Below are 18,223 nucleotides of genomic sequence, written 5' to 3' on the forward strand. Positions count from 1 at the left end.
ATGGAGGCGTATGAAAATGCCGCAGTTGTCGGATTTAGTCTCACCCAAAGCACTTTTTATGAACATAGGTCAGGGCTTCTCGGAACATTAGGCTCAGGCAAATGACGGAGAGTGAGATTCAGTGAAATTCAGTGAAACGGACTTTGTTGGAAAATTCCACATTCTGCGGTTTCTGATTCGGGTGGATGAAATAACAGAGATCCTAGATCCAAATCTTGTTCGAGTCCAGGCGCTCTGCATTCAGTTCAATTATTCCCTGAGCAGATGTGAGTTTGATGGGATTGTGGTCGGTGTGAGATATCTCAGGAACTTTGCGGTGAATTTATCACACAATGAGAAGAAGGAAACAAGTCTGAAAGACTTGTCATCGGGCTTCTTTACTGCTGATGAAAAATGCTACATAAATGCAGTTGTCTTTCTTCGATGTTCGAATACCCCAGTCCCTGTTTACTGATCCCGGTCTGTGGAAACAGTTTCCCACAATCTGCTCCATCCAAACACTAACACCATGAAATCTTCTTTGCTGTAAAGAAATCCCGCCCTCTGGAATCTGTGAATTCCTTCGTCCATGGAAAGGAAACAGAACCGACCCCAGTTTCCAGCTTTGTGGATCTTTCAATACTCTTCATGTACCAAGTGGAAGAAATTGGTTGAATAATCCGTCAATGGACAGGGCCCAGTCCCAGGGGAAAGGATACACTGGAGTCAGAACGAGAAGAAGATGTTCTTGAAACACTTCCCCGCTTCTAATTCCCAGAGCAAGGTCGGATGGACTTCGCGCTGAGCCAGTCTCAACTGATAAGGTGCATGCTGCCCGTTTTATCAGATAGTCGGTTCGTGGGAGCCTGTGAGTCCCGCTTCATGCTTTGTTATATTGCACACATTGGAGAAGTCAGCACTTCAAATCCCAGACGATTTATTGTTGCTTATTCTCAGTTTCACCAAAATGCGCAATCCGCTTTCCAACAAAGCAGCTTTGCTCAATGAGGTTGGACTACCTGAAGTAGAGATGGAGCTTAGGCTAACACTTGGTCGAAGTGAAAACAAGTGTCTCAGAATGTTCGCCCATGCAATCTGACTGTGAGTGAATCCCCCCAGCTGCATCATTGCTGAATTCTGGGTTTGACACTTCAGGAAGCGGTGAAGGTTCACAGGAAAGGTGCGGTGTTTGAGGAATGTCAACAATGAAGAGAGATTGGGAAGTTGAGACAGTTCTCCTTGGAGAACAGAAAGCTGAAAGCTGGTCTGATTGAAACTTTCCAAGTCATGGGGGAATCTGGACAGAGAAAATACAGGAGTGAAAATGCTGCCACACCTGAAAGGATCGAGAAAGATTCGAGATTCGAAGTCTCCAGGAAAAAGGTTTAAAAATGCCACGAGGAAGACAGTTTTCACGCAGGGAGTGGTTCGGATCTGTGAGCTGAATGTGTGCCCCGTCCCCGTCAGTGTTCCTCAGTAACAAAACTCTGTTCTATTCGCTGCATTTTTAATCAGCTTTCTGCTTTCCATCACTCCATGGATATGACATAAATCTTTCACATTGATACACGGGCAAAATTTACACAGGGTGAGGTGACGCGCTTGTGAAGGTCTGGAAGCTCTTCTGTTCTCGGTGTGTCTGCTCTGATCGAATTTGCAAACGCTGCTCTCTGAGATGACAATAAACGGGTGAAGGTGAAACACATCAGTTACAGTGTGTTTGTTGCTCAGGATGCCCTGTAGTAATTCCCCACGCTGTTTCACACAGCAGCCTCCTTCCGGTGACACAAAAAGCAAGGCAATCAGCATGTCAGAGACTGCATCACCACACGGACACAGTTCCCCAATATTCAGACATATATCACCAATTGTGAATAACTTGAGACAGATAGCTGCCTTCGACAGGATGGGCTAAACAACTTCTCTCTGTGTGGGAAGGAAACCACGTGTTGGTGATGTCCCTCTCTGTGTCTCTGGGACAGAGTGGCTGAGGGAGAAACAATGGCCCATTTTTAACCCTACTTTCCGCGTTCGACTGTCTGCAGCCCTCCAGCTCTGGGCCATGGGAGTGACTCTCTGGGAGTGAGGGTTTCTATCAGATCCTCTTATTCTGGGACCGTTGGGGGTTACATACTAACTGCTGCATGGGAGCAGCAAAGAAACCGACCACCGCATTGCAAAGATCTTTCTGTTGGAATACTATGTGAAGACAGACCGTCAACAGCAAACAGGCTGTATAGAAAGATCCCATGTTAAGTTACCCACGAGTCTCTGCTGTCCATTTCTCTTTCCCACCAGCTCAGCATCTTCCTCTCTCACTCTGGTGAATGAGGAAGTTAACAATCAAAATTGGAGGAAGCAAAAGGGCAGCATTTGTACTTCCCTGCCCTGGCGCTGCCTGTCAGTGGGAAAAAATGGCTGAATACTCTGCCAATGGAGACAGCTTGGTCCAAGGGTAAGGGACAAACAGCACTATCCCGAGGGTAACGAGACAGAACGAGAAGCAGATGATCTTGACATTCTTTGCTGTTTGGAATTCCTGGTGCAACGTGAGCTGCACTTCTCTCTGCGTGATTCGCAGCTGGTTCGGTGGTAGAATCGCCACAGTTTCACCAGCTCCTTTGTCTCGGGACACGATCATCGTGGAAGAGCTTGTGTTAAACTGGCCTGACTTGGAGTGACAGGCGAGTCTGGTTGTTTGATTACACTTTTGCCAGGTCACCCCGACAGCTTTTTGAAACAAAAACAACACTCCTTGAAATAAGACTGAGCTTCGGGACCAGAGGGATGGTTGTAGCGAACATGGCACAACACAACACGCACTGAAAGGGAAAACAAGTGTTTCCAGATGTTCGCCCACCCAATCCGACATTCATTCAATCCTCCATCTGGACCATCGCACAGTTCTGGGCGTCAGACTTCAGGAAGCGATACGTGAAGTGATTGGAGAGCAGGCTGAAAAGGTTCATGGGAATGATGCTGTGTATAAGGAATATCAGCAATGAAGATAGAATGGAAATCTGGGACAATTCTTCTTGGAAAATGGAAGGCTGAAAACTGATCTGATTGTACAGCGCAGAGGAGAGCTTTGATGTATTGAATTCGGGATGATGGATCCAGCATACTTTCACTAGGTCATGCAGCTACAGGAAACAGTATGGCAGTGCCTCTCAGCGCTGTCATGTAGCGAGGCAAATATTCAGCTGCTCGACACTGTTACACTGCAGGAAATCCAGTTTTTCCAAAGTGACCACAGTCAGTATGGAGCTGAGGTTACATTAAGAATTCTTTCGCACAAATAATTCCACTCCACCTCAGGGTGTTACATGTCTCCATGGCACTTTATCTGACATCGTGCTTGTGCTGAAATGTTTTGCTTTATCTGTGGTTCTCTTTTCATGACCCTTACCTTCTGGGTGATGTGACGCAGTGGAATTGTGACGCCACATTCAGGCTGCAAAAAAAAGCATGTGTTTATCTTCAAAACGATGGGAATCTGACAAAGACCTTACAATGTTTGCATATTCTGAAATATCTCTTTATATCTCTGCCATTGCATCTCCACTGATCCATCTCTTCATTTAATTTTCCATTTAACTTCAGCCCTAACTCCATCCTGATATTTTTGCCCTTATTTCGGTTTTAAACATTCATTTTAGATCCAACTCCCTCAAAGTAAACGGGAAACTCAGTCAGACAGTGATCACTACTACTTAGGGGCCCCTGTACTCTGAGGTCATTAGTTACCCCTGTTTGATTTTCGTTGTTTCTTCAAGGCTGTCCTGCTCTAATAAATTAACAATTTATCATGATGAATTAGCAGCGCTCCGAAAGCTTGTGATTTCAAAAGAACTATTGGACTTTAACCTGATATCGTGTGACTTCTGACTTTGTCCATGCCAGTCCAACACCGGGATCTCCACATCGTCATCACGAGTAAGATTGGTTGGAATAGTTGGAAAAGTATGATAAACTGACAAATTATGTGATGGCAAAACATAGAACGGGATGCGAAAGGGATCACAGTGAGAGATAGCATTCTGAGAATTTTGAAAATCACTGTGCACGGTGAGTCAGGAAGGTACACAATTCAGGAAAGTTTACCATCCACAAACAAACGACAATGAGGAATAGAACTGTTGGGACAGCCTTTCTTGGAATCGGATTGAGAAATTTAGATATGACTCTTACTGCAATTTTCTTGGTTTTAATGAACACACTGCTGTAGACCAGTGCAGTGATGATTACCAAACCCAGAGAAGGAAATACATGCCTTAAAGATGATATCAGAAATATTCAGTGATTCAGAGGAATGAGAAGATGTCCTCCGGGGGCATACCAATATAATCAGTCCATGTGCCATGGAGTTTAGAATAATTAGAGTTGAGGAGAATGTCTCCATTCACGAATTAATCATTGGGTGGAATTCGATAAAGGGAAACAGAAGTGATGTAAAAGGGGACATCAACATAGAAAGACATCACAGGATAAATAGGGCAGTTTTCTTTATTGAAGTTTAGATTTCAGATTCATAATGACAATTTACTGTCCTTATCCATCCTGTACTCGAATGATTGTAGCCCCACAGTGAGGTGATTGACCTTCCAAGCCATTCCCATATTCTATGAAAGTATAAAAATAAGAGAGGAGAGAGATCTTGGGCGCCATAGAGACAATGTACATGATGTGGTTAGATAATGATTTTGATTACTTGAGTTTATAAATGGAGAAATCATATTAATAAGTGTAGAGATCACTGTGCAAGTGTCATATCTGTGATTCAGTCTCAGTTACAGCTTTGTGTGTAATCCTGATCTTCAATCTACACCACAAATGTGAAAAGTTTAGAAAGGACACAGAAGCGTTTCCTGGGATATGAAGACAGAAAGGACACAGACGGGGTTATCGGTATGGTGAGAAGGATGAAGGATTGTATTCGCCAAATGTTGCAAATGCTGTAGCAGAAACAGGAAAGATTGGGAAGTAACCTAACGGAGATTTTCCAGATGACGTGAGGTTTGAACTAACTGTAGAGTGAATTCCCTCTTTCCAGCAAATCAATAACTCAGGGGTTTAAAACGGTGTCTGATAAATATTGGATTAGAGCAAACTTTCTTCCACTCAGAGAATTATTTAATTCATGAACTTTTTTGCAGAAGCAACATACAGAAGCTGATCCCAGAATGGTTTAAAAGACACACGATCAGTGAGTTTTAGAATCATACAGCATGGACACAATCGCTTCTGTCTAAACAGCCCAACCTAAGCTAGTCCTACATGTCCTCCAAATCATTCTTATTCATGTACTTGTTCAAATGTCTTCTTCCGTTGGAATTGTAACCCCATTCACACTTCTTCAAGAAATTCATACCACAGGCAAACCACTGTCTGTGTAAGAAAAAAAACGACTCTCATGTCTTTTTAAAAATATCCTTTCTACTTAAAAATGTGACCCTTGTCTAGAAAGCTCTCAACATCGGGAAAAGACAACAGTCATTCACACCACCTATCCTTCTCATTGCTTCATAATTTTCTCTCAACCTCCCTATCCATCTCCTACAATCGTGTGAAGAAAGGTCTGAGCTACCAATCATTTCTTTATAACTCAAATCCTGATCAATCTCTTCGGAACCCTCGACAGCTTGATAATATCCTTCCTACAACTGGTCAACCAGAACAGGGCACAGTAAGATGCCTCACCGCTGTCCTGTACAACCTGAACACGACTTCCCAACTCCTGTACTCAAACACTGAGCCAATGAGGTCAAAAATCACACAACACCAGTTTCTAGTCCTAGAAGGTTCATCAGGTGAAGCGTTGTTCCAAAAGCTGGTGTGCTCCCAATTAAACCTGTTTGATGGTGTTGTGTGATTTTTAACTTTGTACCCCCAGTCCAACACCGGCATCTCCAAATCATGAACCAATGAAGGCAGCGTGCCAAAAGCCTGTTCAAACAACATGACTATGTGTGCCTCAAACTTCAAAGAATTATGTGCCTGCACCCCTTGGTACCTAAGGAGGGAATCTAACAGTGAGAGAAAACCACTGCGGTGGGTGGGGAACAATTTCGAATGTCTTTGACTTCACCTGTGAAGAAGTTTATTGAACAGTTGCAGCTGTGTAGGAATGAGTCTGAAAAAGCTGATAGTTTGAAAAGTTAGACCCTCGTGAGTCTGAAGTGAACCACCTCCCAGAAACGCCATTCCTGTTTTACTCTGGTGCCTTAAAGGTTTGATCACATTCAGATGATGCTCTGATCTCCACCCAACAAATCCACAAACAACAGTCTGTCTTTTTGCACTTTGAATCCTCTTCTCAGTAGTTCTTTAAGTTAAGCTGAAGTTGAAGACAACATTCAAACGGTTCAATGAGGTAAACCTAATTCCTTTTCGATTACATCATAGAACATAGAACATAGAAAGATACAGCGCAGTACAGGCCCTTCGGCCCTCGATGTTGCGCCGACCGAATCCTACCTAACCTACACTAGCCCAATAACTTCCAAATGCCTATCCAATGCCCGCTTAAATGACCATAAAGAAGGAGAGTTCACCACTGCTACTGGCAGGGCATTCCATGAACTCACAACCCGCTGTGTAAAGAATCTACCCCTAACATCTGTCCTATACCTACCACCCCTTAGTTTAAAGCTGTGTCCCCTAGTAACACCTGACTCCATTAGCGGTAAAAGGTTCTCAGTGTCGACCCTATCTAAACCCCTAATCATCTTATACACCTCTATCAAATCTCCCCTAAACCTTCTCTTCTCCAATGAGAACAGCCCCAAGTGCCTCAGCCTTTCCTCATAAGATTTTCCTACCATTCCAGGCAACATCCTGGTAAACCTCCTCTGCACTCGTTCCAATGCCTCCACATCCTTCCTGTGTGAGTTTGCAGCCAATTGAATAAAGAAATACCAGCTAAACGTCGTCTTCCCGCAATTTACCTCACTGCAGTCCGCTGTTTCAGAATCGTCTTCAAGTCGAACAAGATCACCAGCTTTTAGTTCTGCCCAGATATTCCTTCACGTTTTAAATATTTCCAGGATAAGTTGCTTGATCGCCAAGTACTTTCTCAGGAAAGGTCGTTTGTCAATCCAGAGAAATTGATACTTTCCAATAAAATCGGATTTGCTCAACGTTGCTTTTTCAGTCATGAGATGATAAAACTGCTCCAAGAGAGGCTCGAACTCACAACATCAGCATCGCACACGCTTCCATACTTACATATAAATACCGTATACAGGCCGATCACGCTACAGGAGCTACAGACAGTTTGCTGCCTCAATATCCGAAGTTATACCTCAGCCGTTGGCAAATTGGCTGCAGTATGAGATTTTACAATTGTCTTCACCAGTGTTTCCTGCCTGATTTGAGGAAATTGTTTAACTACATCGTGCTAAACTGGATTCATATTGAAAAATGCATTTTCAATATTTTCCACGACTGTTCTTTGAGCTTTTGAGGTCTTTAGTCTTCAGAAAACTTTCAATCTCATTCTTGGGCAGACTTAATGACTGATCACCAGCGTATCTTGGGCAGTGAGTTCCAGAAGTTGATCTTGCTCTGAGTTTTGGAATCACAGAGGCATAGAGATATACTCTAATCTTTACTCTGATCGCCAACATCTGCAGTCCTCACTTTCAACTATCTGAATATGTCGAATGTTGGAGCACTGGTTGCGGGCCTCAGAATTGGGATTACATGATAATCTGCAGCAGTGGTTACTTCTTCGTATATGGAAACTGGTGAAGTTACAATAGAAAAAAATGGTTGCTTATTGAAAATCCAAGGGTGTAATTTAAAAAGTGTGGTGCTGTAAAAGTACAGTAGGTGAGGCATTATCCGAGGAATGGGAAAACTGATGTTTCGGGAATGAGTGATTCCTGATATTGGGCTGATACCTGAAACGCCAATTCTCCTACTCCTCGGACGCTGCCTGACTAGGTGTGCTTTTCCAGTGTCACATATTTTGACTCTGACCTCGAACATCCGCAGTCCTGACTTTCTCCAAGATTGTACCCCAGTAGATTTATATGATTTTCAACTGATTAGCTAAACTTGCAGGTTGAGCCAGTTGTTTGGAAGACAAATGCAATAATGGCATTTATTTTCACATGGTTTAAATTTAACAGCAGGGATATGCTTCTGATTCTCTATATGGCTCTGCTCACACCACATGTGGAGTATTGTACGCAGGTTTGGCCCCATATCACATGAAGAATCTACGGGGCCTGAAGCACCTTCAGAGGAGTTTCATAAGGATTGTCCCAGGAATGTGAAACCTGAGAACCTGGAGAAATATGAGGACCGCGTGAGGACTCTGAGTTTATACTCAATGGAGTTTAGAAGCTTGAGGGAGAATCTATTTGAAACATTCAGAAAACTGAATGGCTTCATCATTGGTAGTGAAAAATGCTATATAAATGTAGTAGATGTTGGGAAGATGTTTTCATTGGTAATAGAGGCTAGGACGTGAGGGCATAGCCATAGAGTAAAAGAAAGGCCTTTTAGATTGGAGATAGAGTGGTGGACCTGATGAATTCAAAAGGCTGTGGAGGCCAGCGGGTGATTGAGTTGATTTAAGACTGAGATTGATTGGTTCTTGAGTATCAAGAGGATCAAGGGTTACAGGGAGAAAGTGGGAAAATGAGGTTGAGAAACTTATCAGATCTGATTGAAGGGAGGAGCATACTAGGTGGGCTGAATGACCTGATTTCTGCTCCTCTGTCTAATGGTCTTACGGTCTATTCACCAAGTGAACATAAGAAAGAATATTTTTATTTTAAACTTAAGAAATGCAAATAACACATGCAACCACTCAGCACATCAAGCCCTGCTTCACCGTCCAATGCAATCATGGGCAACTCCTACATCATCGCTACTTTTCTGCGCTATCCCCTGAGCTCTTGGTTTTTTCAATCCATTGAAAACTATCAATCTCAGTCTTCGATTAGTCTTAATGGGGGCATGCACAACCTCTGTGGGACTGACTTTCATAGATTCTTCCCAATTTGAGTTCCCTCACCTCAGTGCGGGGTTTGGTGAACGTTTTCTGGTGTTGTGTTTCTGGTGCTGCTCTTGGCATCCCCTCCATACCTGCACTTATTTGATGGCAGATTGCGTGGCCCCGTGATTGTACAATGGTTGGTATTCTGTGTTGTTTCAAATCCTAGTCATGGTCGTATGTACTGCTCCTTTTCTTTCTCTTAACATGTGCAGCCAGAACACAGTAAGGAAATCAAGGAATATTGCAAGAAAACATTTACATGGAGGCGTGTGAAAATGCCGTAGTTGTCAGATCATGTCTCACCAACGCAGTTTTTATGAACATAGATCAAGGCTTCTCGGAACATCAGGCTCAGGCAAATGATGGAGAGTGAAATTCCGTGAAACAGACTTTGATGGAAAATTCCGCATTCTGCAGTTTCTGATTCAGGTGGATGGAAAAACTGAGAGAGATTCTCAGTTCGATTTTTCCCTGAGAGATGTAAGTTTGATGAGATTGTGGTCGGTGAGAGATCTCTCAAGGACTTTGCGGTGAATCTATCACATATGGAGAAAAAGGAAACAAGTCTGAACAAACTTCTGCCCTTGTCATCGGGCTTCATCATTGGTAGTGAACAATGCTATATAAATGCAGTTGCCTTTCTTCGATGTTTTAATATCCCAGTCCCCTGTTTACTGATCCCAGTCTGTGGAAACTGTTACTCACAATCTGCTCCATCCAAACACTAACACCATGAAATCACCATTTAATTTTCTTTGTTGTGAAGAAATCCCGACCTCTGGAATCTGTGAACTCCCTCATCCCTGGGCACGGTGAATCTGAAGATTTTGAAAAGAAAATGTCCGTTGATGGTTGGAAACATGGAAAGGAAACAGAACAGACCCCAGTTTCTAGCTTTGTGTATTCACAGTGCATCGAGGTCTGAACAGACCCTGCGTAGAGTGTGGGGGGCTGTATTCACACGAATCTAAATCTGAGCTCACCCTGCATATGTTATGGGGGATTTGTTCACACTGAACTGGGTCTGAGATGACCCTGGGTTTGCAATGGGGGATGTATTCACAGTGAATCTGGGTCTCAGCTGACATTGGGTGTGATGTAAGGGCTGTATTCACAATGAGTCCGGGTCTGAGCTGACCCTTGTTGGAGAATGGTGGCTGTATTCACGGTGAATCTGGATTTGAGCTGACCCTGAGTGGGCATGGGAGTGTATTCACAGTCAATCTGGGTCTGAGCTGACCCTGGGTCTGAAATGGGGGCTGAATTCACAGTGAATCTGAGGAATAGCTGACCCTTGGTGGGGTATGGGGGCTGTGTTCTCAGTAAATATGTTTCTGTGCTAACCCTGGGTGGGATATTGGAGCAGTATTCACAGTGAGTCTGGTTCTGAGCTGACCCTGGCTGGGGTAGGAATGTTGTATTCAGTGAAACGTAGTTTGGGATGGTCCTGGCTTTGGTATGGGCAATGTTTTCACAGTGAATCTGGGTCTGAGCTAGCCCTGAGTGTGGATTGAGGCTGTATTCCCAGTGAATCTGGGTCTGAGCTGACACTGGATGTTGTAAGGGGGAAGTAGTCATTATGAATCTGAGTCTGAGCTATCCCTGGGTCAGGAATGGGTGATGTATTCAGTCAACCTGGGTCTGAGCTGCCCCTGGGTGAGGTTTTGGGGGATGCAATCATAATTAATCTGGGTCTGAGGTGACCCTGCATGGGGTATGTGGGCAGTATTCACAATTAATCTGGGTCTCAGCTGACCCTTGTTGGGTTTGGGGACTGTATGCACATGGAATCTGTGTCTGAGCTGACCCTGGGTGGGATATGGGGGCTGTATTCCCAGGGAATTGGGATTTGAGCTGACCCTGGGTGGGGTATGGGTTCTGTAGTCACAACGAATCAGGGTCTGAGCTGACCCTGATGGCGTATGAGAGATGTATTCGCAGTATATCTGTTTCTGAATTCGTCCTGGGTGGAAACTCAGGCTGTATTCACTCTGAGTCGGTGTCTGAGCTAACCCTGGGTGCGGTATGATATCTGTATTCCCAGTGAATATGGGTCTGAGTTGACACTGAGTGTGCTATGGGGGCTGTGTTCACAATGAATTGGGCTCTGAGCAGACACTGCATAATCACATGAATCTGGGTCTGACCTGACTCTGGGTGTGCTGTGAGGGTTGTATTCACAGTGAATATGGGAGTCAGCTGACACTGGGTTGGGTATTGGGGCTGTATTCACAGTGAATCTGGGATTGAGCCAACCCTGGGTGTGGTATGGAAACTGTATACACAGTGAATCTGAGTCTGAGCTAATTGTCGGTGGGGTATGGGGATGTAATCACAGGAAATCTGTTTGTTAGCTGACCCTGTGTACGATACAGGGGCTGTATTCACAGTTATTCTGTGTCTGAGCTGACCCTAGTTGGGGTATTGGGACTGTATTCACAGTGAACATGGGTCTGAGCTGTCCCTGGGTGGTGTAAGGGGGACGTATTCACAGTGAATCTGGGTCTGAGCTAACCATTGGTGGGGTATGTGTGAAGTATTCAGAGTAAATCTGTTTCTGTGCTGACCCTAGTGGAGGGTGTAAAAGGGGCAGAACTCACAGTGAGTCTGTGTCGGGCTGAGCCTGGTTAGGGTAAGTGCGCTGTATTCACAGTGAATCTGGGTCTGAGCTGACCCTGGGTGGGTAAGGGGTTTTTATTCACAGTTAATCTGTTTCTGTGCTGACTCTGGGTGGGATATTGGAGCTGATTCACAGTGAGTCTGGGTCTGAGCTGACCTTGGGTGGGGTATGGAGACTATATTCGCAATGAGCTAACTCTCTGTGGGGAATTGGGGCTGTATGATGCGGAACACTAAATAGGGTAGGGGGATGTATTTACAGTGAATCTGGGTATGAGCTGACCCTGAGCTGGCTATTAGGGCTGTATTCACAGTGAATCTGTGTCTGAACTAACCCTGGGTATAGTAGGGGAGATTTGTTCACACTGAACTGGGTCTGAGCTGACTCTGGATGTGCTATGTGGGATGTAATCACAGTGAATCTGGGTTTCAGCTGACCCTGGGTGAGGCATGGGGTGTGTATTCACTGTGAATCTGAGTCTGATCTAATCCTGGTTGGGGTATGGGGGCTATATTCGCAGTGAATCTGGGATTGAGCTGACTCCGGGTGCAGTATGGGGGCTCTATGCACAGTGAATCTGTGGGAGCTGTATTCAGCTAAGTCGGTGTCTGAGCTGACCCTGTATTGGTATGGGGGCTGTATTAACAGTGAACCTTGGTCTGAACTGAACCCTTGGTAGGGTAGAGGGATGTATTCACAGTGAATCTGGGTCTGAGCTGACTCTGAGTGGGCTATGAGAGCTGTATTTACAGTGAATTGGAGTCTGAGCAGACCCTGCGTAGAGTATGGAGACTGTATTCACAAGAATCTGGGTCTGAGCTAACCGTGGGTGTGGTATGGGAGATTTGTTCACACTGAACTGTGTCTGAGCTGACCTTTGTTGGGGTATGGTGGCTGTATTCACAGTGAATCTGGGTCTGGACTTATCCTTGGTGGGTATGGAAATTATATTCACAGTGAATCTGGGTCTGACCGAACACTGGGTCGGGATTGGGGGCTGTATTCACAGGGAATCTGGATCTGAGGTCACCGTCGGTTGCGTATGGGGGATGTATTCTCAGTAAATCTGTTTCTGTGCTGACCCTGGGTGGGATATTGGAGCTGTAATCACAGTGAGCCTTGGTCTGAGCTGACTCTGGTTGAGGTATGGAGCTGTATTCATAGTGAATCTGATTCTGAACTCACACTGTGTGGGATATGGGAGATGCATCCATAGAGAATCTGGGTCTGAGCTAACACTGAGTGGGGAAAGGGGGATGAATTCACAGCGAATCTGGGTCTGAGCTAACCCTGGGTTGGGTAAGGAGACTGTATTCATAGTGAATCTGTGTTTGAGCTGTCCCTGGGTGGGGAATGGGGCTGTATTCAGAGAAAATCTGGGTCAAAGCTGACACTAGACTGGGTATGGGGCTGTATTCACAGTGTATCTGTGTCTGAACAGACCTGGTTGGGGAATGGGTGATGTATTTACAAAGAATCTGGGTCTGAGCTGACCCTTGGTGGGGGATGGGGGCTGTATTCACAGTGAATATTATTCTGAGCTATCACTGGATTGGGTAGGGGTGCTGCATTGAGAGTGAATCTGGATCTGACCCCTGATTGAGGTATGAGTCTGTATTTTCAGTGAAACTGTGTCTGATCTTCCCCTGCGTGGGGAACAGGGGATGCATTCACAGTGAATCTGTGCCTGAGTTGTCCCTGAATGTGCAATAGTGCTGAATTCACAGTGACTCTGGTTCTGATCTGACGCCTGGATGGGGTATGCGTGCTGTATTCACAGTTAAACTGGATCTGCAGCATGAAACTTGGTGGGATATGAGGGTTCTACTTGCATCTGAGCTGACCCTGGCTGGAATATGGGGACTGTACTCACAGTGAGTCTGGGTCGAAGCTGACTCTGGTTGAGGTATGGGGCTGTATTCAGCGTGAATCTGGTTCTGAGCTAATCCTGGGTAGGGGGTACGGGGCTGTATTCACAGTGATTTGGTTCTGATCTGACGCTGGGTGGGGAATGGGGTCTGCATTCACAGTGAATCTGGGTCTGAGCTAATCCTGAGTGGGGTATGGGGCTGTATTCACAGGGAATCTGGGTCTGAGCTGACCTTTGGTCAGCTGTGTGTGTTGTGACCACAGTTAATCTGAATTTGCAGCATGACACTTAGTGGGGCATAAGGGTTGTATTCTGGATCTAGGTCTGAGCTAACACTGAGTGGGGAAAGGGGGATGAATTCACAGCGAATCTGGGTCTGAGCTAACCATGGGTAGGGAATGGGGCTGTATTCCGAGTGAATCTGGGTCTGAGTTGACTCTGGATGTGTGAGGGTGCGGGGGGGGGGGGGGGGGAATATTCACAGTGCATCTGGGTCTGAGCTGACACGGGATATATTCACAGTGAATCTGGATCTGTGCTGACCCTAGGTGCGGTAAGGGGGCTGTATTCACAGTGAATCTGCATCTTCGATAAATCTGAGTGGGGTAAGGGCAATGTATTCACAGAAAATCTGGATCATATCTGACCATGAGTGAGGTATGGGGTTAGTGTTTCACAGTGAATCTTGGTTGAAGCTGACCCTGAATTTGTTATGGGGTCTGTATTCACAATGAATCTGGGTCTGAGCTGACCCTGGGTGGGGAATGTGACCTGTATTCAGAATGAATCTGTATCTGAACTAACCCTTGGTGGGTTAAGGTCACTGTATTCACAGTGAATCTTGGTCTGAGCTCACCCTGGGTCGGGTATGGAGGATGTATTGACAGTGAATCTGTGTCTGGGCTGAATCTTCGTGGGTTATGGAGGCTGTAATCAGTGCCAATCCTGGGTGGGGTAACAGGTTGTATTCACAGTGAAACTTGGTCTGAGCTGACCCTTTGTGGACTATGGGGCTGTTTACGATGTGAATCTGGCTGTGAGCTGACCATAGGTGCGGTAAGGGGGCTGTATACACAGTGAGTCTGCATCTTAGATAACCCGAGGTGGTAAGGGCAATATATTCACAGAGAATCTGGGTCTCAGCTGAGAATGGGTGAGCTATGTGAGCTCTATTCACAGAGAATCTGGTCTCAGCTGAGAATGGGTGAGGTATGTGAGCTCTAATCACAGAGAATCTGGGTCTGAGCTGACCATGGGTGAGGTATGGTTTCTGCATTCACAGTGAATTTGTGTCTGAGCTATCTCTGCGTGGGGCAAATGAGGACGTATTCACAGTGAATGTGGTTCTGAACTGATCCTGTTGGGATATGAGGGAGTATTTGCAGTGAATGTGGTTTTGAGCTGATCCTGGTGGGATCTGAGGGCAATATTCACAGTGAATCTGGGTCTGAGCTTACCTTGTGTGCGGTATGGGTTCTGTTATCGCAGTGAAACTGGGTGAGCTGACCCTCGTCCGGGCTCTGTTCATAGTGAATCTGGGCCTGAGCTGACCCTGGGTGGAGTATGGGCTCTGTATTCACACTGACTCTGGGTTTAAGCTGACCATGAGTGGGTTATAGGGGCTGTACTTAGAGGGAATCTGTGTCTGAATTGACTTTAGGTGGGGAATAGGAGCTGTATTCACAATGCATCTGTGTCTGAATTGACTTTGGTGGGGAATGTGGACTGTATTCACAGTGAATCTGTGCCTGAATTGCCGTTGGGTGGGGTATGGGGGCTGCATTCACTGTGAACCTTAGTCTGACTTAACCCTGGGTCAGGTACGGGGCTGGATTATGAGTGATTCTGCATCTGAGCTGAGACTTGGTAGGGTATGGGGGCTGTAATCACTGTGAATCTGGATCTGTACTGATCCTGGGTGGGGATTGGGGGATGTATTCACAGTGAATCTGGGTGGGAGTTGACCCTGGAAGAGGCATGTGGTCCGTGCTCGCAGTGAATGTGGGCCTGAGCTTACCCAGGTGGGGAATGGGGGCTGTATTCGCAGTGAATCTGTGCCTGTGCTATCCTTGGGCTGTGTATGGGAGTTGTATTCACAGTGAACTTTGGTCTGGGCGAACCCAGGGTGGAGTATGGGGCCTATATTCACATTGAATCTGGATCTGACCTGACCCAGGGTAGTTTACGGGGAATAATTCACAATGAATCCCTGTCTGAGCTCGTACTGCAGGATTCTGGGTAGTCCAAAATGGAGGACGGCTGTAAGAGCTGCTCCTTTTTTTGAGGTATTTTAGGTGTTGGAGGTGATTTACTCGAATTCCAGGAGCAGCAATTACTGTTTTATATGCTGTTTCATTGTTTTGGAACTTTGAGAAACAAAAGTCAAATCAACAGCAGTTTTAAAAGGGAGAAGAGCAGACAAAGGAATCACATGGTGAGGACAGTGCAGGGGAGAGAGAGAGAGAGAACCTGCACAGTTACCACGCTTACTGTTTGAATTCATGTATCACTGGACATCGGAGTGCATCTGGGAAAATTACCAAATAGTGAAATTCACAACTAACCTTGGAGGAACTTGGGCGAAGTTCACAGTACTGAATCAGATAAGGTAATTGTTGTTTTAAGTCTGTCAAAGAGATAGGCTGTATTAGTGAGAACAGTGGGTTCTTTCTTGATTATATGTTTTTGGAGATTAGTCTCTTGATTAAGCTTAAAATATAAGCCATCGCTATTAATTTAACCTGGAGCAGTGTTTGTAGAGGAACAAGATGGTGTAATTTTCTGGGTCTGTACACTGTGAAGGAGCAAAAATGGCCTTTGCAGTGATATGTACTTCTTGTCAGATGTGGGAGTTTAAAGAGTGTTTAAGGGTTACTGCGGATGTGAATCTTATCAGATCGAGTGGATCGGTTAGAGCGACAGATAGAAGCAATGAGGAATTTGGAACAGCAACAGTATGTGATGGATGGAAGTTATAGGAAGGGGGGAAAGTCTCAGATACGGTCACATAAATGGGTTAACTTCAGGAAAGGTAAGAGAGATACGCAGCTAGTGCAGGAGTCTTTTGTGGATATACCCATTTCAAACAGGTATGCTGCTTTGGACAATATAGGGGGTGATGGATTCTCAGGGGAATGTAGCACGAACAGCCAAGTTTCTGATATTGAGACTGGCTCTAATGCAATGAGGGGTACGTCGGCTTCCAAGAGATAAATTGTCTTAGGGGATTCTGTAGTCCAAGGTACAGACAGACGAATCTGTGACCAGCAGAGAAAAAGCAGGATGGTGTGTTGTTTCCCTGATGCTAGCATCAAGGTTATCTCAGAGAGGGTGCAGAATGTTCTCACGGGGGAGAGGGGACAGCAGGAGGTCATTGTTCACATTGGAACCCCAACGACATAGGAAGGGAAACGGTTGAGATTCTGAAGGGAGATTCCAGAGAGTTAGGCAGAAAATTAAAAAACGAGTCCTCAAGGGTAGTAATATCTGGATTACTCCCAGTGCTATGAGCTAGTGAGGGCAGGAATAGAGCACTGGAACGTGTCCAGCGGAGATTCACACGGATGATCCCTGGAATGGTAGGTCTAACATATGAGGAACGGCTGAGGATCCTGGGATTGTATTCATTGGAGTTTAGAAGATTAAGGGGAGACTTAATAGAGACGTACAAGATAATACATGGCTTGGAAAGGGTGGACGCTAGGAAATTGTTTCCATTAGGTGAGGAGACTAGGACCCGTGGACACAGCCTTAGAATTAGAGGGGGTCAATTCAGAACAGAAATGCGGAGACATTTCTTCAGCCAGAGGGTGGTGGGCATGTGGAATTCATTGCTACAGAGTGCAGTGGAGGCCGGGACGCGAAATGTCTTCAAGGCAGAAATTGATAGATTCTTGTTGTCTCGAGGAATTAAGGGCTACGGGGAGAACGCTGGTAAGTGGAGTTGAAATGCCCATCAGCCATGATTGAATGGTGGAGTGGACTCGATGGGCCGAATGGCCTTACTTCCACTCCTATGTCTTATGGTCTTATGGTCTTATGGTCCAGATTACAGAGGAGGAAGTGCTGGATGTCTTGAAACTGTTAAAAGTGTATACATCCGCAGGACTTGATCAGGTGTACCCGAGAACTCTATGGGAAGATAGAGAAGATAGGGAAGATTGCTGGGCCTCTTGCTGAGATATTTGTATCATTGATAGTCACAGGCAAGGTGCCGGGAAACTGGATGTTGGCAAACGTGGTGCCACTGTTTAAGAAGGGGGTAAAGACACGCAAGGGATCTATAGACCAGTGAACCTGACCTCAGTGGTTGGCTAGTTGTTGGAGGAAATCCTGAGGGACAGGATGTACATGTATTTGGAAAGGCAAGGACTGATTAGGGATAGTCAACATGGTTTTGTGCGTGGGAAATCATGTCTTACAAACTTGATTGAGTTTTTTGAAGAAGTAACAAAGAAGTTTGATGAAGGCAGAGCAATAGATGTGATCTATATGGACTTCAGTAAGGTGTTCAACAAGGTTCCACATGGGAGACTGATTAGCAAGGTCAGATCTCATGGAATACAGGGAGAGCTAGCCATTTGGATTCAGAACTGCCTCAAAGGTAAAAGACAGAGGGTGGTGGTGGAGGGATGTTTTTCTGACTGGAGGCCTGTGACCCATGGAGTGCCACAAGGATTGGTGCTGGGCCCTTTACTTTTTCTCATTTACATAAATGATTTGGATGTGAGCAGAAGAGGTACAG

This window comes from Hemiscyllium ocellatum, chromosome 21, assembly GCF_020745735.1.
Source record: "Hemiscyllium ocellatum isolate sHemOce1 chromosome 21, sHemOce1.pat.X.cur, whole genome shotgun sequence".
NCBI classification, from domain to species: Eukaryota; Metazoa; Chordata; class Chondrichthyes; order Orectolobiformes; family Hemiscylliidae; genus Hemiscyllium; species Hemiscyllium ocellatum.